Source organism: Triturus cristatus, chromosome 7 (assembly GCF_964204655.1).
Source record: "Triturus cristatus chromosome 7, aTriCri1.1, whole genome shotgun sequence".
In the NCBI taxonomy this organism is placed as follows: domain Eukaryota; kingdom Metazoa; phylum Chordata; class Amphibia; order Caudata; family Salamandridae; genus Triturus; species Triturus cristatus.
In genome coordinates this window covers 239634815-239661124 of record NC_140590.1, presented here as the reverse complement: position 1 = coordinate 239661124, position 26310 = coordinate 239634815, and positions in this window count along the sequence as shown.

Sequence of the window (26310 nt, the reverse complement as noted above, 5' to 3'; positions counted from 1 at the left end):
CCAGAAAAAAACAAAGATTTGTGGTGGATTCCGTGCGCAAGCTGTTAAAGTGGCATTTTTGATTTAGTTGGCTTGGTACGACAAATGTTTACTTTGCTGATATATTTAAACAAGTGCCTCCTGCATACCACCTGGGGTTTCGTTTTCTTCAAGGCGGGAAAGAATAAAAGAAAAAAAAACGGGCAACACAAACAAACGTGGGAAACATTTAGGAAAAAAGTCCGGTGCATCTGGGAGCAGCGAGGGGGAAGCAGTGCTAAATTTGAGCCGGTGGTCGTCGGTGCTTGTCAAAGGCAATTAATTGTCAACACCAAAAAATATGACAGCTGCCACATGGTGGCAGTGTTTGTGTAATTTAACGATCAACAGAATAACTTTTGTTTATTAATTCAATACACATTAAAAGCATCTAATACCTGTTCCCAAGCCGTTCTTATGGCTTTGGAGGCCTGCAACAGTCTGAATTGTCACACTTGTAGAAGTGTGGTGGTCAGTAATTGTGTAGGTACTATCACTGGCAGCACTGGCAGTGGCAGTGGGTGATGCAAGCTGTGCCCTGGCACTTATCATTTTTATTTTTTTCCAAATTAAGCACTGTGGGTGAGGGAACTAAGCTGCTTTAGGGTGCAATGCCCATGCAGGAGGACGGAGTAGGGGCCATCACACGCTGTACAGTGTGATGGCCAAACAAAATGTTCTCTTAGTGAAATCGCCAGTGAGGGAGCTAAGCCCACAAAGCAGGGACATTTGAACAAATGCACCATTAACAAGCCAGCATTTGTAAATGACACAGATAACAGCCAATGGCAATTGGTGGGTTTGGCAGAGCCCATAAAAGAGGATACAACAGGTCGATCGAGGCTCGACCTAAAATGTTAGAGTGCCCAGTTGACATAGGGTTCATTCAGTCGGGTGTGGTTCTTGAACCGATCCCCATTTACCTGCCAATACCTCACATAAAGTTCCACAACATACCTGTCCTACCATGACATCTGCAAAACTTTGTGCGAGTGTCTGGCCTATGCGTGCACATTTGGAAAACTCTGCTATTCTGTCTCGGGAGATTGACCATGTTACTACAGAACCAGCTACGTTATCTGGGCACCCGGTGGGAGCGGGAGAGCTTCCCGTACCTTGGCATTATGTTCACTAGGACGGCAGCAGATCATCAGCGAATCAATGTAGACAGGGTGGTGCAGGGTCTAGTTAGGTTGGTCAAATTCAGGAATACAATGCGCTTGTCAGTTATGGGAGGAGCGGCTGTAGGCAAAATGGTCTTCCTCCTTAGGTGTCTATACGTACTACAAAATGCGCTCTTTCCTTTCGCGAGAATTTTTTTGGGATGGTAATAGCCTCCACATCTTGCTGGTGTGGGCAGGAAAGTGTAGCAGGGTGCTTCTCCCTGTTATTAAAAGGATTATGGATGAGGGCGCTCTGGCCCTTCCGCACATGCAACTTTATTATTATGCGGTGCACCTGCAGTATGCTGCCAGATGGCTGACGGATACCAACAACTGGAAGAAACAGCTCCTGCTGGGTATGGTGCAGGATGACTTGTTACCACACATCTTAATGAAGGGGGGTGCAGGCAAATGCTCCCATACCTTATTTGGTCCACCTCACTGCAGAGGTGTGGGAAGCAGTCGTAAACAAGGTGCTACGCAGGGCCCCATTTGACAGGGAATTACTAGGGGTGGGCGGAGCTCGCCGCGTTGCATTATGTGGAATTCCACAGGGTTGCACAAAAACTATGTGGAATTTTGCGGAGTTCTGCTCTGCCTTATTTTTACCAATCATTTAATTCACAATCACACCTTAGTAGTAGACACCACTATTAAAAACATAAATAAAGTTTTCAACGGTCCATTCAACCCCTACCTCCATACAGGTACCTCAAGCCTCCAACAGAAAGCTGTACCACAGCTCTCTTCCCTCTGCCTGTTATGTGGCCTATAGGGACATTGTCGTCTCCACTAAGTTAGCACGAGCACCTTTCAGCCTGCCTGCTGCTTTGCACACGTTAATACACGTCTTTATTTTGCAATACTTTCTATAGCTGTTTTCAGATGAGAACTCATTGCTGGGTTCACTCTCTGCATGTTCCTGGGATTTTGACTGAACAGTATGTACAAGGTTGATCAACAATGCCCCTTGTTATTTTGTTCTGGCCAGGCCTTAGCCCTTAGACAAAATATACTGATGCATCTGGTGTTTGGACAATGTACTGTGGTTTTATGGGGATACACGAATAGGTAGCACGCACTTAGAGAGGGACCTTTCCAAGGAGAAGAGCGAGCCAGCACCTATGATGTAGCTCTACCATCTATAGGATAAGGTATGGGGTCTACTGACAAAGCCCAGAGATCACGTAATATATAATAATACTGCTTCTTAGCAAGGGGAGGGCGGTTAGGCTCCACTGTCTTTTTATGATGACATCTCCCTTTATGATTTATGGACTAGCTGCTATGCTGACTGTATTTGTACTATGCATTTTCCTGCTTGTTGTGGCACATATACTACATGTTAGGGCACGTTAGTTTGAATAAATATATTTTAAACTATTCTGTCTCTCTCTCAGATCCTATTGTGGACAAGTACAAGAGTGCGAGTGAAAGGGTGTGTCTTGTTACCGCGATTCCTGAGAGATCTGGGAGTGTTGTGTTCTGGGGTGTCTAATCATTTGTTTCTCTGTGAGTGAGTAGGAGAGCAAGTGTGACACTATAGTTAGTTGGTCCTGGGCTGATGGGTACTGAAGTGGTAGGATGACCTAGTTCCTATACAACAAGGTCCTATGATCCGGCGCACAGTTCTGTGTTTGTCAGAATCTCTGCAACAAGCCGTCAGGATCCAGCAGAGATGTTCTATCCTGTGCTCTCTCTACCCCAATTTTCCTGCCTCTCTCCTTTTGTCCTGAGAGTCTACTGCCTCCAAAGTGACACACAACACCACCAGCATCCACTGCCTCTACCAGTGACATCCTGTGCCACCGCATACTTTGTGTGTGTCTCTCGTGATGAACCCTGTGTGTGTCTTTCCCTTGGTGTGTGCCAGTGCTGCTTGTTCTACATGGCCTGTTTCTTTTGGTAGTGGGTGCGCTCTAGTTTCAGAACGCTCCTCTGCCCGACAGCATTTCAGGCACGTTATTGGATTGAGGCTGTTTTCTTAGAAAAACGCAAGAAGGGAGCGTTGCTATTGGCTGGTGAAGTTGCTAGGGGACACAATCAGTACGTGCACTCCCAGTAGTATGGGAGGCTTCAAGATTGGGTGCGCTTCTACGGCCCATCAGCATGTGTATAAGGGCGCTCAGTCTGTGACTGCATAAAGCCTCTATTCCTTAGTATTGGCTTCGAATGCTGCTTACCATCGGAGACATGCGTGACACATCGCTGATGAAGCTAGTCTTTGCTGCCCCATCAACTGGCAGCAGATATTGCTCCTATTCTGTCTGGCTGGTCCCACCCACTGCATGTTTTCGCTGAGCAGTCGATTTGTCAACCAACCCTTTCATTCTTTCCGTTCTTTCTGTTTTACTTATGAATAGTGCTTATTAAATGAATTAACATTTATTCGCACCAGTCATTAGGTCTCGCATACGCGCTGCGTAGGAGAGAGAACTAATGCCATCAGCACAGCTTTCCCTGCACAGACGTGCATGCATTGCATTGCTTGCAATGACAACGCGTGCACGTCTGGCGATTTCCTTGCGGGAGCGCGCGGCGCCATATGGTCGCACGCTCCCGCAAGGGAATTGCGCAGGCCCCCTCCCCTGCTGCTGCGCGAGGCGCGTGCTTGTTTTCTAAGTGGGCAAACCTGCTTTCTAGAGCTGATATGTCTTCAGCACGTCTAGGGGAAGGGTGGTTCCACTTTCATAAGACCTGATTTGAAAGCAGTCCTCCTAAAACGTGATCACGCGCTTAGACGGGGCTACTGTGCGCATATTTTGCTGACGTCCCTACTGCAAGCCAGTTAATGCTTTAAATGTAAAGACACAGAGAAAGCTTTATCGCCAACTTGACTGATTGCCAAGCACACAGGCACAACACTGCACCGGACTCTAGGAGAATTATTCCCGCATCAATAAGTATTTGTGAAGACACTGCGGATAATCTGAAGAGGAGAAAAAAAATCCATCAAAAGCCATCATCTGTAAAATCAAGAACCTGCAGACAGTGTGCTTCTATGAAGTCTGACTACAAACAGCATTAGCTGTCTGGAAAACCTGCCATCCATTCTTCAAAGACACGCACAAAAACGTTGCACCGACAGAGTGGGCTACGGTTTAACCCCGTTCAGCCATTGCCTTCCACACAGTTTTCATTCTTTGCCATTGGGTGGTAGAGCTGTCCAGCAAGGCCATGGCGTTACGTGGATGGTGACATTTCTATTAGGTTTTGGTGATGGGGAACGGAGTAGTCTTGTTTATTAGACTACAAATGTATCGTGACTCGGACCTTGTAATTGAGAGCCAATAAGTGTTGGTTAACTAATATGGGGGCATATTAACAACAACCGGCGATAATTATCTCTAAGCGCACTTAGCGATAGGATAATTAAGCAGAGATAAAGCCCTTGTTGATATGCCCCAAAAAAAGCTATAAACGAGCATTTAAAATGTTGTTGTTGTTTCAGCAAAGTTTCAGCTTTTTTGGCTTTAAAAGCCAAAAAATCAGAGATAAAACTAGCGCCCTATCAACAACAGGGTGCTAACATGCAAATTTGCATGTTAGCACCCTTTTACTCTACGCTTCTCCTTGCATCTCTAATGAGATGCAAAGGGGGCGTTCCAGAGTAAAATAATAGGAGAAATGTCGCTAAGCGACATTTCTCCTATTATCAAGAATGTCGCTAACCCTGTTAGAGACAAACAAAACAGCGCTAACCGCGGTTAACGCTGCTTTTTTACATCTGGTATTTTTCTGACTTATGGAAGGAGGATATCATGGCTAAGTTTGCCTGTCCCTATCAACAAGGTAACGTGAGATTATCGCTGGGTTTCCAGCAATAATCTCACGTTAGCCTGTTAGCGTGAGGATTTTTATCGCTATTGAGATAAGCGTTGCTAATAGCACGCTATCTCAGCGATAAAAATTCACGCTAGCCGGCGATAATTATCCTAGCGCTAAGTGCGCTTAGAGATAATTATCGCCGGTTGTTGTTGATATGCCCCTTGATAACCTGCTGAAGAAGGTTAACTGTTGAAGATGGTTTATAATGTCCAACTGAAATGAACACTCCCAAAATTCTCCATTTTCCAAGACAAAATGCAAACTCATTATTATGTTAACTCTAAATCATATTCTGCTAAGAAATAAATAAAACAAGCATTTGCAATGCAATAGATCTCGCATTTACACAAGTTTAAGCTATTAGCATTGTAAATGGCAATGCGTTTTATTTCTGTTTTAAAAATGAAAACATAAATAAAAGGCATTGTCATTTACAATGCCAATAGCTCAAACTCGCATAAATGCGAGACCTGTTGCATTACAAATGCTTGTGTTTGTTTTGTTACTTACTGATGCACAATGCGGTCTATCCTTTGAATCTGAACTGCCTTCTCCCTGACACCCATTACACTGAAAGAGGAAACAAAATACGTTTGGCATGGGGACAAACTCTGCTACGCAGCGAAGTTGGAGTATACTTTAATGCCAAACTCCGTGGTCGCCAGTGGAACCCAGAGTCACAAACTTTTGCAAACTCTGCCCATGGAGTGGAGTTACTTGCCCACCCTTAGGAATTATGAGTATGGGATCTGGAACCATTTCACTCTATCGGCCTTTATATGTCCATGGAGAGGTGGAGAGAGGGTGGATGCGTCTTTGCTCGGTATCAATACCCGGGGGTGGTTTTCCTCACATTGCAGGTAGCACAGGACACCTTTAATGTGGGACGGGCCATTTCCTGCAGTATGCCAAACTGGAAAATACTATGAAGGAACTCTGGTGCACATACCAGACAGCCCCATCACTATGTCAGGTTTTTGGGGGGCTAATAGATGGGGCGGGGTTGACGCCTTATCTCCCTGTTCTATAATGCTCTTCGGGGTGACCTAATGAAGAGAGTGTACAAAGCGAAAACAGCATTGAATATAGATCTGGGGGAAGCCATTAAGGATTCGGACTGAAATCGTGCATGCAGCCTGGCAAAGACGATTTCCTGTAACAACCGATTTAAACTATTCCACTTTTATTATCTGCACCGCACATACATAACACCGGCCCTGCTCAACAGTATTGACCCTGGCAGGGCTGCGAGGTGCCCACATTGTGAGAAAGAGGGTGCCACATTAATACATCTGGGATTGCACTGTGCAAGGGTGCATGATTACTGGTACATGATTTCACAGTCACACACGCATACACTCATCACACGCTGGTGGGGCCCATTACACCAACATTCACCCTAAATCACTCTATCCGTGCCCTGTAAAAGGGAAAACACCTTCCACATATGCTCTATCTAATCTGCCTGTACTTTGAGGTCAATGCGACCAGCTAGTTGCTGAAGATCTAGTGAAATACATTTTAGAAAATACACAATAAATCGATATCCATGACCAGAAATAATCACCCGAGACAGGAATTCAAACAGAGTGTTCATTTATCTAAAATTTCAAGAAAAGCCAATTAAATGCAAATTTCATTTCTCTCATATTTACCTATTCTGTCTAAATGTCAGATCCTAAGTCAGAATCAGTCCTCTGTAGAAGCTTTAGAGTCTTCTGCCGTCATGTAGAGTCATCGTCCTCTCCGTCAGCATAGGGACCTCGCATCATTAGCTCGGGAAGAAGTGGCGCTAGACCTCTCTAGTCTACTAATATTTATACTGAAATTTACATTCTAAAAAGTATCATTTCTTTATTCAGAACGGATGAATGGCGGAAATAATGTCATCTTGGTACTTTTTCAATATTTTACGGAAGGTTCTCACATAGATTGTCCCAACTAATGAATAGCAGAATTGAATGTTCATGACTAATTCGCAACATCTACGGATGTCTCTATTAGGAGAATTTGTTGCAAAAATGGGTTCACTCTCAGTTCATATCAACTTTTCCGTCTTTCAGGGGCTTTTGGCTGATGTCCCAGACTTGTCATCATGCTTATGGCTTTTCAGTTCACCGGAGTTGCAAGGTCACAGGCAGAGCGATGCCTTTCTGTAAATTTCCAGCAACTCCAATGCAGGCTGCGGGTGGCGGCCATTTTGTGGCAGGCCACAATGGACAACTTAAAGCAAAATAGACATAAAGCAGAATTACTACATAGAAATGATTATACAGTGTTATTCCCCTGCTAATACCCTTATGTGTGTGTATTTATCTAGCCATTTGCGACATCAGAAGCCATTAATGCATATTAATTATAAGCACAAAATACCATAACATCACATAAGCAACATCGTTTTCTGTCAGTTTGCTCACCAACTTAGTTAACTTGTTATTTAGCCATGCAATAGCATTCCCACGTGTAATTCTCTCGTTAATAAGGTTGATTAGTCAATATTCGACAAACTTTTAATCATTAATAATTAATCAGTAGTACTTTTAGTTATAATCATGCGAAAATGAAACAGATATTCGGTTTTAGAGTAAAAACCCTGCTCCATCAATCCCCCCTTTGGTGATATATAATCACCACAAAAAATCAAAAACCCCAAAAATCAATTTAGTTTCCCCTTTTAGAAGAATTTGAAATGTCTTCTTGTTCTTGTTTTAGACCCTAGTTTCCATCTCATCTTCCTTTTTAGTTTCTATATACATGCTTTCTCTTAGTTCTTCTAGTTCTATTTCTTGTGGATCTCTTTCTGATTTCTTTTGTCTCTTTTTAACATTTTCTTTTGTGATTTTCTTTTTATTTCTTCTATATCTACAACACATACATCCTAATCTAAGGATCAATAATGCAACTATTACACAAGTTAATGGAAATAATATCTTACCAAATATGGTACTACCTATCTTAGCTACAAAATTCTTAATAGCAATCATCTTATTAGCCATTTTAGTCCAGATACTTTCAGCTTCCAGTGGTACTAATTCTTCATGCAAATCAGTAATATTTTTGATGTAAATTTTTAGATCTTTACTTTCGTCAGGAATGTAAGTGCAACAATGTTGAACTTTCAGCATTCCACAGACTCCACCCTCTTTTGCCAAAAGAATGTCAAGGGCAAGTCGATTTTGCATCGCCATAGCACGCAAAGCAACCATTTCTGTATTAACCAAAAGAAAACCTCCAGTGGTGCTTGTTGACAAGCGATCTACCACTGTTGACAGTTTCCTAATGCCATATGCATTTAAAGAAATTCCCACTGCTGGAATTAAAGCTCCAAAAATATCTCCTACAATTTCTGTCCATGTTTCTCTTCTATAGCGTGTTAATGTGTTAGAATGTTCAATATCATCTACTCTATCCATGTGAAAAATCTTTGGAAAGACCAGGCCAACATAACATGTACCAAACCAATGGTCAGGCAAACGGTAATAAGCCTTGTTCCCACAAATATAATACACTCCCGGAAAAACTGGATCTTCTCCTCCTCTAAATCCCCATCCGGTTGCAAAAAAGTATGTATCATGGCACTCACTAGTCCCTATGAAATAATTATCATATTGGGATCTCTTCCTGGTAATGCACAGTTTCCCTTTCTGTGGGGCATCTATAGCCATGGTTGGACTGGCTCCATTTTTCAACTCCTTTTCTTTCTCAATATCCCACATTGTGTCACTCATTTTATGCCCTTCTGCTTTCTTGTGCATGTTCAACCTTCTTCTCTCAACCATGTCTAGAAAATTCTTCTCTTCTCCTTTCAATTTGCAAGTTAAATTGTTTCTAAAAACAGAGTCTAAGGTTAATTCTTTGGTTTCTAGAAAAATCTCACCTAAAGTGTTAGCATCTTTTGCAGGATTCAGTTCTTTATTCATAGGCAACTGCCCAAGAATATTATCTATATTAGACATATTGTAATCTAATTTCCCTAACTGATAAAATATACTACTCAACACACTACAGGAAATTCCATACGTAGCCGGAAGATGATGATAAGTCACTCCTTCCATTGTCTTTACGTACTCATACAACAATTTAGAAAAAACATTGCTAGAAAAATCGTTAATTGACCTATCTTTATGAATATGTACATTACTAGTTCTAGTTGGAACTACTTTTAACGGACTCTTCCCTATATTAGTCTTGTTCTCAGTATGACCTTCTAAAGTGTCTATAGTGACTCTAAATGAAATCAGTAGAGCAAGCACGCTCCAAAGCAGCATTAATAAACCTGTACAGCAGCAGCACATTTTGCACCATCTTTTCAGAAAGGTACATCTACTTTTATTCTCAGTGTTAACCATTTTGTTAATTTGACCGTGTCTTTTGACTTAGCCTCTTCTACTCCTTTACTGAACTTTTATGGGCAGCAAGTACCCACCAAATTATTAAACTCTACTAATTTTAGTACTACTTCTTCTTCTCTTCTCCAAGTGATTTTCCCTTGGATTCACTCAATTTGGGTTTTCATCACTTTTTACTATTTCTTCATCATCATCAAACTGTATCAGGTCCTGAACATTCGTCTCTTCTCCAATGTCGGACAAGATAACTCTCAGGATTCCCACAGCTTCTTCTTCAGCAACCTCCTTCAGTAAAGCCTCCTCTGGACTTCCTTGGCTGTCCGCCTCTTCTCCTTCTTCAGGCAGTGCCACATACGTCCATTCCGGTGACTTGTACCTCTGGTTTGGTTTTCTTATTCTTTTTGCTCTTTCAGGTATCTTTGTTTCTTCTTTGGTTGGGTTTTGACTTGACACTTCGTTCACCTGCTCAGCTCTCGAAGAGTTAACTCGTGTCAGTCTGTACCTCAGTCTCTTTATCTTATTTGGCCAAAGATCTCCTTTAGCATTTCTCTTTTGCTTTCCTTCTTTATTGTTTCTTTCTCCAAGCCAAGTTCTCTTTCTCAGAACTCGTCCTCCATGTGTCTCATTGTCACTTTCATCAGACTCTGTTTCAGTTGCTACTGGTTCATTAACAGCTTTCTTTCCTTTAACAACGTCTTTTTCTCCAACAGTCTCTTTTCCCACCAATTGAGATTTCCTTGCTTCTGTCCCTCCTCGGGTCTCCGACACGCAATCTTCTTGCTGTCTGCTTGTCCCTTCACCTAGCTTGTTGTTGATGTTCCCTACACCTCCTCGGGGTTTTTCCGCAATCTGTCCCTCTCTGTATTTGTCTGTCCCTTTTTCTTCAATATTTATCTCCGGTGGAACTTGTCCAATTCCTTCATGTGACTCGGGTGTCTCTTCTGTTGGAATGTTCTTTTCTTTTCTTTCTTTCTTTTTGTGTTGGTCACTGTCAATTGGAACCTCAGGCTATTCTTCTGAGTCTGAGCTTGCTTCTGCAGTTTGCACTGTTCTCTTCAGAACCTCTTCTGGTGGGATGAAAGCTTCTCTTGACTCGCTTTCCCCACTTTCAGGATTCTTTTTCCTTCTTACTGCCTCACTGTCTGCATCATCACTGGAGTCTGATTCTTCAAAGTATTCTTTTCCAGTACCATCTCTTGGATTTGGAACTCTCAGTGTGTGGCTTGCATGTATCCAATTCTTCACACCAGCGCACTTCACAGCAGTCGTTGTGGTCAAGATGACTTGTCTTGGCCTTCCCCACCTTGGAACCAGGCAATTCCTTCTTCTGTGGACTTTTATCCTTACCCAGTCCCCTGGGCTCAGATCATGGGCTGGTTTCTTCTCAAGTGTGGTGGCGTCTTCTCCAACCGGGTGAAACCCAGAATGAACTGCGTCAGCCAGGCCTTTGCAGTAATCCAAAATCATGTCATCAGTTATAGTCATCAGCTTGTTCACTGGTACATATGCATGCCTCATAGCACGTCCCATGATAATTTCATGTGGACTCAAACCTGTTGTGTATGTCTGGAGTAGACCTAATGGTCATCAGGACTAGAGGCAAGACATCGGGCCATTTCATTCCTGTGGCTAAGCACATTTTGCCAATTCTGTTTTTGATAGTACCATTCATCTGCTCAACAACCCCAGAAGCCTCTGGTCGGTAAGCACAATGCAATTCTGCTGTACACTTAATGCTTCACAAATTTGACCCATGATTTCATTATAAAAATGTCCTCCTCTGTCTGATTCAATGGTTAATGGGAACCCGTACCTTGGGATGAACTCTCTTAACAGTAATTTTGCCACTGTTATCCCATCATTTCTTCTTGTTGGGTACGCCTCCACCCACCTTGAGAACAAACAGACCACCACCAGGACATACCTCAACCTGTTGACTGGGGGCATTTCAATGAAATCTATCTGCATTCTTGTGAAGGGTCCTCCCTCTCTGCCTATTGTTCCTAGGCTCACCACTGTTTTCTTTCCAGGATTGAATTGCTGACATATCAGACATCTCTGGCAGAGACTTTCTGCTATCAGTCTGAACTTTGGACTGTACCAAGTTTGCTTAAAGGCTCTTATCATAGCATCCCTCCCCAGCTGTCCTTGGTCATGATACATCCTTGCCATTGTTGATAGCATGCTGTTAGGCATGACTGGTCTTCCATCCCTGTAGACCCACACATGATCCTTTTCTCTAGGTGCACAACCTGCCTTTACCCAATCCCTCATTTCATCATCTTCTGCCTCATCCTGCAGCTGTTTTACTTCCTCCCATGTCCCCACTTCATTAGTAAACATTAATGAACAAGAAGACATTTCCCGTTCTTTGCTCCTGTTAATTGAGTGATTGTTCCTTGCACAATATTGTGCTATGTCATTGGCAAACTTGTTACCAACTGTTACAAAATCGTCACCATGACCATGAGCAGCACATTTTACAACTGCTAGTTCTTTAGGCAGCTGTATCGCCTCTAGCAGTTTTCCAACCACTTCAGCATTCTTTATGGGAGTTCCACTTGAGGTCAGGAAACCTCTTTGTAGCCATAGCTGGCCAAAATCATGGACAACCCCGAATCCATACTGGCTGTCAGTCATCACGGTCACTCTCACACTTCTCCCAATCTTGCATGCTTTTGTCAGTGCCACCAATTCTGCCACCTGAGCGGATTTAACTCCTTTCAAGGGTGATGCTTCCACAACTTCCGAGACTTTGCACACAGCATATGCAGCACTCAATGCTCCTTCCTCGGTTCTCAGACAAGATCCATCCACAAACAACACATGATCACTTTCAGGCAGTGGCAGATCTCTTATGTCTGGCCTTGGTTTTGTGCAGTAATCAAGTACATCCAGGCAATCATGATCAACATCATTTCTCACTCCCACACATTCAGCATCAGGTAACAGTGTCGCTGGATTCACATTCATTGGTTGCACCAAGAATGACTTTCTCATATTTAGTCAGCCCACTATGAGACATAAACTGTGTCCGGCTCCTTGTTAAAAGGATTGCCACATCATGAGGTACAAATACCCGTACAGGGTATCCCATTATGATTCCTTCACTTTGTTCCAAACTCTTGCAGGTAGCAGCTACTGCTTTCAAGCAACCTGGCAACCCCACAGCTACTGGGTCAAGAGTTGCTGAGAAATGGGCGATTGGCCTTCTCAGACGTCCGTGTTTCTGGATTAACACTGAAAGTGCACATCCATTTCTCTCACTACAGTACAATTCAAATTCCTTTTCATAATCAGGCATCCCTAGGGCAGGAGCTTCACAACGTCTGTCTTTCAGCTCTCTGAATGCAGCCATTTCTTCTGGGTTTAGTTCTAATGGGTCTTTCACTTCACTTTTGGTCAATTTAATCAATGGTTTGGCAATCAGGGAAAAATTACTTATCCACTGACAACAGTAACCCACCATTCCCAGGAACATTCTCACTTCTCTTTGTGTCATTGGGGCTCTCATTCCCCTAATGATTTTGATTCTGTCAATGGTCACTTTTCTCAGGCCTTTCTCAATATTGTGTCCCAGATACTGGACTTCTTTCTTACAGAACTGCAATTTTGCTGGAGATACCTTTAACCCTCCATCTGCCAAGTGATTCAGCAATGCAATGGTATCTACTTCACAAGCTTCACGTGTTTTTGATGCCACAAGTAGGTCATCAATATATTGGACCAAGACTGAATTTTCAGGCATTGTCAGACTTTCCAGAGATTTCTTTAACAATTGATTAAATATTGAGGCGCTCTCTGTATACCCCTGTGGGATTCGGCACCATGCCAAAATCCGCTCTCCAAATCTAAATGAAAATATCGGCTGGCTATCATGATGCAATGGGATTGAAAAGAAAGAATGACATAAATCAATTACCGTGTACCATTCTGCATCATGAGGAATCTGATACAAAATCACTGATGGGTTTGGCACAATGGGACAACATGGAACAACAATCTTGTTAATCTTTCTCAAATCTTGTACTATTCTGAACTTTCCATTAGGTTTCTTCAGTCCCATTATCGGTGAATTACATGGGCTGCTCAATATTTCTCTTAACACCCCTTGCTGGATCATCTTCTCAATTAAGGGTGTTATCCCTTCAATTATTTCAGGTGTCAATCTGTATTGCGGTATATTTGGGTAAACCACTCCCTCTTTTACAGTAATCTTTACTGGATCTACATTTCTCATCAGGCCCACATCTTCTCCAGTAAAATCCCAAACTGCTGCTTTCACTGTCTGTTTCAACTCTGGGGGTAATGCATCAGGATTAAATATTGCATATGTCCCCAAAGCCTCACATTCTCTGTTATCCATGGTCATTCTGTATAGCACATCCTCATCAGGTGCCTCAAAGGTTAGTCCATCTGGAGTACAGAAAATAGTGCAATTCATTTTGCACAGCAGATCCCTGCCTAACAGGTTCACTGGACTGGTGTCACACACCACAAATCGGTGCATGTCTGAAAATTTCCCTATTCTAACCTTTACTGGTTCAGTAAGTAATGTTTTGATCTGTGTGTTGGACACACCAACCACTTGGATCGCTTCGTCCGAGAGAGGAAGATTCTTTATATCAGCTGACCTGACAGTTGATCTCGTAGCCCCAGTATCAACTAGGAAAGTGATGCTTTCACCATTAATTTTCCCGTCTACAAAAGGTCCTGCCTGGTCTATTTCCAGAGTTGCGCCAAGTACGCACTCCTCCTCCTCTCTTCGGCATCGTCGGAAGTCTCCCTCAGAGTCACTTCCCTCATTTTTCAGCCAGTACTGAGATACAGCGCTTGCGCGTTTTGGTTTGATTACCTGTTCTTCATCGTAGAACCCCGATTCTTGGCTGTACTTCTGGGATCCTTTTCTCTGTGGTAAGGGTGGTGTTGGCACCTGATTCTGCTGCTTATCAGCCTTCTGCTGTTGCCGATGCTGACCACACCCCTCGCTCTGCACCTGCAAATTCAATGATGAATTATCATCGCTAGTGGACGGTGGATTCTTAAACTCGGATTTCCAGTGTCCCAATTTTCCACAGTTGTGGCAGGGGAACTTTTTCTTTGCTTCCTCTATATTCCCTTTTCCTTTTCCTGAACTAAACCTAGGTTTATTTCCTGGGTTATTCGCCTGTTCAACCAGCTGAGCTTCCTGTCTTTCTGCAACTTTCACCTGTGCCCACATTGCCTTTTCTTTCAGCTTTCTTTGCTATGCCTCAATCTCATCACTGAAGTATTTTGCATGTCTCAAAATCTCATCAATCTTCTTACTCTGCCAGTCCACGGTATGCTGCCGTATCATTTCACTGATTTCAGGCCGCAAACCATACACAAATCTGTACACAAAATGACTCAGATCCTTGTCACCCAGGTGTTCATCTCCACTGAACTGCTTAAAAGCTAGTATCAGTCTTTCATAGTAAGCATGGACTGATTCTTTCAATTCCTGATGTGTTCGGTCTATTTTAACCCAGTCTGTCTCCTTGGGGGGTACTTTATTTTTCAAGAAGGCCATAACCTGCTCGTATTTTTTCATTACCTCCGGGTCTGGAGCTCCTGTCTTTTGATCTCTTGGGTATTCCTTAGTGGGCCAGTCTATGACTATTTTACATTCTGCCCACAGGTCTGCTGGTACAATTATATCAAACAGACTATTCAGGTCAATCCACAGTACTTTTGACAGCTTTACAAATCTGTCGACTTGTCTGTACCACTCCACAGGCTTTTCCCTTAATCGATGGAAATCATTCGTAAATGATAAAATATCCTGTCTGGTCCATGGAACATGTACATACCCTCCTCCTGGAATCTCTCTCATGGGGTAAGCAGTCACTGACTTCTCTTTTTCTGTCAGGGGAAATGCTGAGTAGGTTCTATCCACTCCATCCTCTCGCTTTCGATACCATCTGTCTTTCCATCTTTCTACATCTCCCCATTTCCTTAACAAGGCAATCATTTCCTTAATCTGTCCTGTTCGGCCTGCATTGTTCAGATTCTCAATATCTTTGTCTGAAAAATCCACTCGGTATGTTTTCTGTAAAGCTATCACCTTATCCATGTCAATTCCCACTTCACTGGCTATTCCTTCCAACCTGTCGTGTATGTTCTTTGCTCTCCATGTGATGCTCTTACATAAAAAGAGAATCTCCCCTTCCTGATAATTATTCAGTGTTTCTGTAGGTATGGTTCCTACTATCAATTCTTCCATTTCCATACGTAGCCTAGCTACATCCATTCCCTGTGACTCTTTCTCCTTTTTCTGTAATGTTTTCAGCCATTCATTCAAATCTTCAGCAGTTATCACAGATTTTTCCGCACCCCCTGGTTCTGCCACCCTCTGCGGTTCCAGCATTGATCCTCTGTTCCCTTCCATACATCCAGAATTCAAACTTGAGTTAGTCTGCACACTCATTTCCCCTCCACATACAGTATGTCTCCACTGATTTTCTCCTGTTCTCCATTGTGTTTCTCCCGCTCTAATTTCTGCCTGTTCCGGAGGTACAATCAACCTATTGCCCACATATGGCACTGTCAAACCATTTTCACCCGTCCTCTGCTCGTCAAAAATCGGCACAACCGGGCCTATTGTCACAGGCACTGTAACAGCCTCAAGATTCTTAGTCAGCTCCCTGATTTTCTCTGTTAGTTCAGATGTAGTTCTTGCTAGTTCTCTGGTCTTTTCATTTTCAAGTTCATTCTCTCTCTCTATCTCTCTTTCTCTCTCTCTCTCTCTCTAACTCTCTTTCTCTCTCTCTCTCTCTCTCTCTCTCTCTTTCTCTCTCTCTTTTCCTATCTCTCTCTATATCTCTTTCTCTCTCTCTCTCTATATCTCTTTCTCTATCTCTCTCCCTTTCTCTTTCCGCCAGAGAACAACCGCTTTTCAGCTCAGGGGCTGTAGCCTCTGTCTTTATAATCCGCATGGTGTTTCTCATTGGGGTAACTGCTGTTCCTACCTCTGGTTCTCTTCTATACGGGGGTGGTCTTTTGTAGAGCATGTCTTCTAAGATATCATCATCAGACTCATTTGCCCCATATCTTCGGGTCTCTACATTATGTTCTTTTTCCGTACACTTTCTACCTCCTGATTCTTCTGCTGTTCTTACAGGATATAATCCCTCGGTCATACTGGCATCTCGCCACCTTCTCATTCTGTCATGATGGGTTTCGCGATCATACTTTCGCCCAAACATATATCTGTAGCTACCCCCACCCCTCTGCTTTTCTCGTTCATGCATTTCGTCTTCCCATTCAGTTAATGCCTCAAATTGCGTCGGCCTAGGCCGAGGCTCTAGGTTCATCATCTGCTCTCGTAAATTCCTCAGTATGGCCAGATTAAATGAACCATGTTCTGGGAACGCTAACACTCCGTCATCTTTGGTGTATTTCACCCAGTTATCCAACCAAATACAGGTATGATACCCATATTTCGCAATCATGAAGGATGCCGGGGTTCTTATCGGGGGCAATAACTGTCCTTCCCTTGTCACTATGTCTGTATCCTTGTCAAACCAGGTTTTAACCTTACTGAACAAGGATTTGTTCTTCTTTTCCTCAGCATGGTAATACGTTTTCCTTATTTTCCCCTAGCTGTTTACTCTTACTACAGCTGTACGATCTCTTGTCCAATTGCAGCGCGGCTCACACCAACGCACCAATCCTGGAGCGTCTACGTCACTGACTCAGTCCGCGAATCCTAGCGCGACTCACACTAACGCACCAATCCTGGAGCGTCTACGTCACCCTGTATGTCTCCCAATCCTAGCGCGGCGTAACCTAGCACACCAATCTCTGCGCTTCCTCCGTTCTAACCCCTCTGTCCAATCACAGCGCGGTCTTCCTGACGTCAGCAGCCGCTGCAGTCGCTTCTGCTCCTGTCTCCTGTTTCTTCCGTCTACCCCTCCTTTACAAGACTACTTGGTAGACTTTGTTTCAACTTCTACGAGTCTGTTAGTTACAACATTCAAACATCTCCATTGTCTGCTTCGCTAGCCACAGAACAGCAAAAGACCTTTCCCACGAGAATTCTGCCTTTCCCGAGAACAGCGCTTACCTCTGCCCTACTACAGAATCGTTACTTCCGTTGATAAAGTAGCACATCCCTCTACTTTACCCTTCTAACAAACATCAATTAACTGTTTTCCCTCCGGAATGCTCCTAAGAGTTTCACAATTAACCAGAATGCTTTCTCATTCACGCACTTACACACCAGAAAATGTAGTACATTCACACAGAATTCTGTCTTTCCCGAGAACAGCGAACAGTCTGTCCTACTACAGAATTATATCATTCGTTAACAAAGCAGCGCTTACCTCTGCCCTGTCCTTCTAACAAGCTCCGAGAATACCTATTACTTCTCCAGTGGTAAGCTTTAACGGAATACCTTACGGATCCCTGGGACTTAAGACCAGAGTCTCACAGATAACCTTTGCTATCATATACACTTCTCTCACACAGAAAACGTTTCTAATGGCAACACACGGCGATGCTACCTTGTCGAACCCAGACAATGCGACGCGCAACTTCAATTGTCACACGTTTTCCCCTGTCTGCATACAGGGCCAACAATCCCGCCTTTTTCCGAGAGCAACACTCCCTCTGCTCTACTACGGAACTGTCACCGACTTCCTACATCCCAGAAGCCGTTCACAATACATAAAACTCAACACGACTTCAACATATAGTGTTAGTACGAATATCAATCAATAATCAACAAGCCTATATACACGCAATTTCGCCAGATCAAGACAATAGCTAACCATCATTCTGCTACCAAGAAACTGGTGCAGATCAGAGCTTCCGAATCCCCTCTACTTCCACGGACGGAATGATTTCACAGTCACACACGCATACACTCATCACACGCTGGTGGGGCCCATTACACCAACATTCACCCTAAATCACTCTATCCGTGCCCTGTAAAAGGGAAAACACCTTCCACATATGCTCTATCTTATCTGCCTGTACTTTGAGGTCAATGCGACCAGCTAGTTGCTGAAGATCTAGTGAAAAACATTTTAGAAAATACACAATAAATCGATATCCATGACCAGAAATAATCACCCGAGACAGGAATTCAAACAGAGTGTTCATTTATCTAAAATTTCAAGAAAAGCCAATTAAATGCAAATTTCATTTCTCTCATATTTACCTATTCTGTCTAAATGTCAGATCCTAAGTCAGAATCAGTCCTCTGTAGAAGCTTTAGAGTCTTCTGCCGTCATGTAGAGTCATCGTCCTCTCCGTCAGCATAGGGACCTCGCATCATTAGCTCGGGAAGAAGTGGCGCTAGACCTCTCTAGTCTACTAATATTTATACTGAAATTTACATTCTAAAAAGTATCATTTCTTTATTCAGAACGGATGAATGGTGGAAATAATGTCATCTTGGTACTTTTTCGATATTTTACGGAAGGTTCTCACATAGATTGTCCCAACTAATGAATAGCAGAATTGAATGTTCATGACTAATTCGCAACATCTACGGATGTCTCTATTAGGTGAATTTGTTGCAAAAATGGGTTCACTCTCAGTTCATATCAACTTTTCCGTCTTTCAGGGGCTTTTGGCTGATGTCCCAGACTTGTCATCATGCTTATGGCTTTTCAGTTCACCGGAGGTGCAAGGTCACAGGCAGAGCGATGCCTTTCTGTAAATTTCCAGCAACTCCAATGTAGGCTGCGGGTGGCGGCCATTTTGTGGCAGGCCACAATGGACAACTTAAAGCAAAATAGACATAAAACAGAATTACTACATAGAAATGATTATACAGTGTTATTCCCCTGCTAATACCCTTATGTGTGTGTATTTATATAGCCATTTGCGACATCAGAAGCCATTAATGCATATTAATTATAAGCGCAAAATACCATAACATCACATAAGCAACATTGTTTTCTGTCAGTTTGCTCACCAACTTAGTTCACTTGTTATTTAGCCATGCAATTGCATTCCCACGTGTAATTCTCTCGGTAATAAGGTTGATTAGTCAATATTCGACAAACTTTTAATCATTAATAATTAATCAGTAGTACTTTTAGTTATAATCATGCGAAAATGAAACAGATATTCGGTTTTAGAGTAAAAACCCTGCTCCATCAGTAGTGCCCCACATTGAGGAAGCAGTGGGGATCCCCACCCCTATGACACCTGGAGCTTGCCTCTTGGGTATGGTGGTGAATCCCAGGGGATGCCAGATCTCCAGCAAACAGCAGTTTCATACTAGTGTTGGATGAGTAACCTAATACTTCTGTCGGTGTATCAAGTAAAAAAATCAATCCCTAATGCACGTAAGCAGGATTCCTGTGTATCAACCCAAAACTGCTTTATTTTCTGACAGTTCCAAATACTATGTGTCCACGCTCTCCATAGAACACCTGAAACAGCTAGCCGATATCTGTGGATTCCTTTTATTCAGGAAGACCGGTGTTCTATAGAGCAGCCAATTTGCATAATATTGCTACAGTGAAAGTTCGTCCCCTTTAATAAGAAAACGTTAAACAAAGTAATCTTATTCCAAGTCTCTGCCAATATCAGAAGGCCCTCCTTAGCATGCCATTTCTCACGAGCTTTCATGAACATATTGGCTCCCTTATTTTGTCTGAAAATGTTACCAAATAGCTAATAGATCTGCATGTTTTAGTCTCAATCAAATCCTCCACTAAATCTAAACTTGCCATAATTATTCTGGGATCTAATCATGTTACAAAGTGTTTTACACAAATAAACGACCATTGAATCAACATTTTAGAGTATTGGACTTGCCCTTTTTGCAGGATCATTCCTGAATGTTTTGCCTTCCTCCTGTATTTTCTCTGACCTGTTGTTGGTGGTTTTATGACTCTGGGCACTTTACCACTGCTGATCAGTGCTAAAGTGCATATGCTCTCTATTGTAAATTGTTGTAATGGATTAGTGACTCCATGATTGGCTTATTTGGTTTACCCGTCAGACCCTAGTACAGTGCACTGCGTGTGCTCAGGGCGTGTAAATCAAATGCTGCTGGTGGGCTTGCAGCACTGATTGTGCCACCCAGCGGAGCAGCTTACAAAGTGTGTCTCAGGCCTGCCATTGCAGAGTCTGTGTGCAGTCTGATACTGCCATGTTGACTTGGCAAGTGCACCCACTTGCCAGTCCCTAAACCTTCCCTTTTCTACATGTTTGCCACCCCTAAGGTAGGCCCAAGGGCAGGGTGCATTGTATGTAAAAGGTAGGACATGCCCTGATGTGTGTGGCATGTCCTGATAGTGAATTACAGCCATTTTTGTTTTTCACTATTGCAAGGCTACCTGTCCCCATAGGCCAGAATGGGCAGTTAGATTATAACACCTTGTAATCCTAACTGACCCAGGGAGCATGGTAGAAACTCGAGTTTAGTATGCCTGAACTCAGAATGATAAAATACATTGTTTAGTGAAGTTGGTTTTAACATTCTGTGTTTGAAAATACCACTTTTAGAAAGTAGGTATTTTCTTGCCTAACTATCCAAGCCTGCCTCTGCTAGGTTGTGTATTCCATGTCTGGTTTCTGAGTGACAGGGGCTGGGGGGCTCCAGAAGACAGGGTGAGTCAGCGCAAGGCTGAATAGACCTATCTGCATGAGGAGTAGCACCTGGGCCTGAATAGGGATGTGCCTGCCTTCCAAAATGCTGGCTCCACCTCCTGTGGTGTGTCTGATGACCCTGGCCCACTCTGTCAAAGGAAAGAAGGAGTCCTGTAAACAAAGTGCTCCAGGACTGCACATAACTGGTTTGGACTAGGTACAGACACTCTCTGCCTTCAGAACCAAAGGATGTTGGTGTATAAAAGACGGGGAGGGGCAGACCCCAGAACTTTAGATCACTTCTGGGACTCAAGACAAACCTTTGCTGAGGAGAAGAACCAGGAAGCTGAAGGAGAAAACTACCCCTGTGCTGTGTGTTTTGGGGTTAGCCTGCAGAGGTTGCTTCATTGCCAAAGAAAGGAGAAGAGGATTGAGTGTGCTTTTCATCAACTTGAAGAAGAATCTCCAAGGGCTTGAACTAGAGCTAGCCTCCTGCCTGAAGTTTCAGGGATACAATACTTCACCAACCAGCTCCCCCCTGAATTCCCTTGCTGGGAATTGAAGTGCCTGCTGTTGTGCTGGGCCTTCTGAGAGACTGCGTATCGCTGGGAGCTGGAAGCGCTACTCAACAACAAGAAGCATGTCCCGCCACAGCAGTTGCCGTCGCATCGCCAAGGAAGCGTGGCGCCACTGCCGCTGTTGCCATCGCATCGCCGAAGCATGGCGCATACCCGGGGAAGCATGTCACCACCGCAGAGCTCGCCGTCGCATCACCGGAGAAGCGCGTCGCAGGGCCTGTCGTGGCTCCAAAGATCATCGAGTCGTCGCACGGCCGTTGGGTGTGCACGCATCGCATCAACATTGTCGCATCATGAGCAAGATGCCATTTTGTTGCATCGCACCGGAGAAGAGTATTGCATCGAGGCACCATCTTGTCACATCTTACCGGAGAAGAGTATCACATCGAGGGGCCATCTTGTCGCATTCTACCGGAGAGCAGTAAGAAACTGACACATCACCTCCCCACACAGTAAGGAAGCAAGCATCATCTCCCCTGCGCAGCAGTAAGGAGCCGACGCATCCACTCCCCTGAGTGTAAGTAACAGACGCATCACCTTCCCTGCGACCCTTTTGTTTACTTTGCATTACGCATCCAAGGTACTTTGAGAGTAAAGTGTCGCATTTACACCTTGAGAGAACTGAGCTATTTTCTACTATTTTAGCGTCTATTTTTGAGTACAGTATTGTGGATTATATTTGTTTGGTCTTGTGTTAAGTCTATAAAAAAATACTTATTTTTATAATACAATCTGTGTGGTGTCCATCTGTAGTGTTGTCACTGTATTACTGTATGTGTTCACAAATGCTTTACACACTGCCTCTGAGATAAGCCTGCCTGCTTGTGCCAAGCTACCAATGGGGTGAGCAGGGGTTATTTTGGGAGTGTAGCCCCTAACCCTGACTAGATGCAAGGGTGCCTATTTGGTCAAAGGTACCTACCTCTGCCAACTAGAGACCCCCAAATCTAACATAGAGTATCCAGTTATAAATACAACTTCGGTCCAATCCTTCCAGGTGCTAAAATTCAAAAAGTCCACGATGCTCCAATAGCCATTACTCTCCCATCTAAAAGCAGTTTTTTTATCTTTTAGAGGAAGGTGGCCAATTAAAATATCAGTTCAACAAGTTAATGTTTGAACAAATGTTCCTTTCATTTTAGGGACCAATGATAGGATCTTATATCTGACCTTTTTGGGAGATTTAATAAGGCGTAGGAAATCACCTATCTTGTATTCCTGTAAAATTGCAGTTAAGAAAAAATTATCCATCCATTGTAAAACTTCTTGGGACTTAAAAAATCTATAAAACAATGTGTAATATTTGCAACTAGTACTCTTTTAGTTCAGGAAGTGCAAGGGCCCGATCTTTCACTGGTCCTTATAGAGTGCCTAATGCCAATCTAGGTATTTAATTAGACCAAATAAAAGTGGAGAACATTCCTTCTACCTCTTTAAAAAACGTCATCTGAAGAGCACCGGGGAACACGGAAGATACAAGGTTGTACAGTGTTAAAACCGACATACGAATAAGTGCAAGCATCCCACTACTGATATTGGTATATTGACCCTCAGAGAAGAGGAGTTCAGTGCATAGAGATAGAGGGGATGCGAAATCTTAAATTTTCCAATCGCCGTGAGGGGAACGGCTGCTTACCTCCACTTGCCACCTGCATTTGCACTTTCATCTGCCTGCCGTTAGGGGAACGGCATTGAAACTGCCGCAATTCCGCTAGCCCGGACTCCAAATCCCAGGGGACACAGCGCTTCCAGCGCGACGGACGCCATCAGAGGGTGCAGGAAGCCCTCATAAACTGCAAGAGCCTCCCGCTGCGCGGGATGCAAAATCTTTAATTTTCCAATCGCCGTGAGGGGAACGGCTGCTTACCTCCACTTGCCACCTGCATTTGCACTTTCATCTGCCTGCCGTGAGGGGAACGGCATTGAAACTGCTGCAATTCCGCTAGCCCGGACTCCAAATCCCAGGGAGCACAGCGCTTCCAGTGCGACAGATGCCCTCAGAGGGCGCAGGAAGCCCTCATAAGCTGCGAGCGCCTCCCGGTGCGCGGGACGCGCGTGGGCTCGTCCGGGCCAAGGGCGGGCCCGTCCTTGCCCGTCACTGACAGGAACAGGCAGGGCTGGGCCACCCCCTTAACGCTGACATTCAGCTTGTGCTTATAAGGTACTGTTGTGCTCTCTAGCACCTACGGCCAATGTAATTGTGTACTGCCTGTGTCGTATTGATACTGGGTCTTCCCTCCTGCCGATATAGCAGGTTATTGTGTAGCTCGCTTTGTTTCCCTGTTTCCCTGCATTTTTGCTATTGCCTGGAGGCGGCTAAAATTTTGTTGCTGGACCTTGGTGTGCTTTCTATGAGATGACAGGGAAAGGGAAGCGCACAGGAGGGGGAGGGACAGTATCTGGTACCTTGGACCAATTCATAACCAGAGCCGTTTCGGTTTTAGAGCACGAAATTGCTATTACTGAGCGGCGTCTTTCTACTGAACCTATGTATGTTAGACGCTCATCTATTGGGTCACTAGCATTAGCAAAATCCCCTATTAGGTTAGTAGGGCAGGGTACTAGTGATTTGGCTCAGCAGGGGGACGCTGTGGGTAGCCCTATTGCTATACAGGACAGTGGTAAAATCATGGAGGCCCCCGGTGAAGTTGTCTCTATAACTGACGGTTCTCCAAAGCCTGATGCAGCCTACCCCCAGACAAGGGCCAGTAAAAAAGTTATAAGATCTTCCAACTTGAAGAGGAAAAGAGATGGGGTTGCTCAAGGGGGGAGGCAGTCGAAAATTCCCAATGTTTCGAAAAATGTATCCAGCATGTTGGGTGATATACCGGCTGACGATCGTTTGTTCCTGGGCGAGGCAAAAAAACGCCCTCTGACCAGTCTCAAATAGGAGAAGTGATCCCCCAGATAGAGCAGGTGGTGCGATCATTAATACTCCCCCTTTTAGAAAGGGTAAAATTGGTCAACGAAAGGGTCGAGCGCCTTGAACAAACGATCCTTGATAATTTTTGCTCATTAAAAAACGTGATCAAATTAGCCACCAAAGACAGAGCAAAGCCTAACCCCATGCCCTCTGGTGCACCCACTATTCCTATATCTATCCCTTCTGTTGATCCTGTGGTGATAACTGAGGTGATTCCAGGAACTGGCCCTCACAAGGCTCCGGTCAATGATAATTATAACAAACTAGGGGCAGCTCAGAAAAGCAATGATTCTGGGGGCAACATTAACATTAACAACGTTAGTAATGGTGTGAGTAAAGGCGAAAACCGAGAGACTAGTGACAAATCTATTAAATCTCCTATGGTTCACATCCATCTCCCACCGGACTCCATTCCTTATGTTGCCGTATTGACTGGTGTACCCGAACTAAAAGGTGGTAAACCCGAATCTTACCAAGAACTAAAAAACAAAGTAACATTCTGGTTAAATAAGAACAGACCCATCCCTAATTACATGAATGGGAAGATCCTCTTTGTCAGAAGGGTTAGCTGGGTGGGACCTAGATTAAAAGACGTCCCGGGTGACTCCATCATCGTTAATTCTGAAGACAGGCGCATAGTGCGCTTCATCTGTGATCATCCATCCCTTGGGGACTGGTCGGGGATTGGGGTGCACGACCTAAGGTATTTCTATAACCAAGCCCCTAATCCAGCTGGAAGTACTAGACAGGATGGGGTAAGAAGTGGAACAAAACCTGGGTTTATCATTTCCCCCTTTGATTACTACAATGGTATGTGTAATTCAGTAGATCTGGCCTGACCGGTGACAGAGGGGTCTAGTAATGGAATTACCGCTGGAGATGCGCCCATGGGTGGAGTAGATGTAGTCCATTCTGTATCTCCCAGGACGCCTAACTTAAAAGGGGCACAAGACTTAAGTCCGGACAGGGAGTACCTGAGGGAATATGAAACTAGTCCTGATATTTCCCACCAGGCTAAAAGGTTCGGATTGGGGGCGGGTTCAATGATTTCTTGGAATGTTGCTGGCCTGAAGGCAAAAATGGATTCTCCTGAATGGGTCGAATTCATTGGTAGTTTTGATGTATGCCTTTTTCAGGAGACTTGGTCCTGCGAGCCCCAGCTTATGCAGGGATATCTGAATTTCTATGTTCCAGCAATCAAGGGACCTAAAGGGCGCCCTATGGGTGGCCTGACAATTTGGGTTCGTCAAGATCTATTTTTGACGGTTATCGAAGTACCAACTGGGTCCCTTGATATCCAACTAGTTAGGCTATCACTGGGCTCCCTGGGTGATTTGGACATTTATAACCTGTATATGAGAGGGACCAATGGGTCTGGATCACGGGTCCTGGTTAGTTTGGATTCCCTTATAGACCAGCACTCGAGTGAGAGGGGAGTGCTTGTCACTGGGGACTTGAATGTTACTTTTGAACCTCTCCTGGACCCAGACCTTGGGTGGGGTGTTGATCCTGAGGAAGACCAATTTTGGGGAATACCTGAGCTTGACCTCGAACCAATTAAAAGGTGGACTGAGGCCGTAGTCCAGGTCAATGCTCTTTGTTACGAGCAAGGACTGAGGGCGTTGAATGGTAGGACGCCGGGTGATAAATCAGGGGCAAATACATTTGACAATGGTCGTCATTCAAGTAGGATTGATTATGTCCTCTGTAGTTTGAAGCTATGGCAATCTATAAAGGACATGGTGGTCGAATTAAGAGTTGAGAGCGACCACAACCCTATTTGCGTAACTCACTGGTGGTGGAAGAGTAGCCATTCAGCAGTAGAGGTGATGGAACCTAAGCCACCTGAAGTTGTCCCCTCAAATGATATGCGCAGA